Below are 373 nucleotides of genomic sequence, written 5' to 3'. Positions count from 1 at the left end.
AAGACCATGCATATTAGAACACTGATTCATTCTGAGACAGCCATAACATTCCAACTATATTACAGAATTCCCATTAATTAGGTTAAAAAAAATCTCAAATAGAAAAAAATTCCAAAATGTTCAAATCAATTTCGATATTCAAAAAGTTCAGTCCCCATTCAGAAACAGATAAACAGTATATTTATTAAATGAGTTAAGACAAATAAACTTTACAAACAGACAAATAATAAAAGGCTCAGTGGCTAAAATAGGTGGTAAGCATCATTAAAGGAAATCAACACCATCACGGTATCTCAGTTGGCTTACATGTGGAAAAAAATTTTCAAAGAGCAATTTCACAGAAATGAAGCCAGTTTTTTTTTCTTATAAACAA

Source organism: Nannospalax galili, unplaced genomic scaffold (genome assembly GCF_000622305.1).
Source record: "Nannospalax galili isolate Female #2095 unplaced genomic scaffold, S.galili_v1.0 scaffold191, whole genome shotgun sequence".
Taxonomy (NCBI): domain Eukaryota; kingdom Metazoa; phylum Chordata; class Mammalia; order Rodentia; family Spalacidae; genus Nannospalax; species Nannospalax galili.
Note: the sequence above shows the minus strand (reverse complement) of the source record.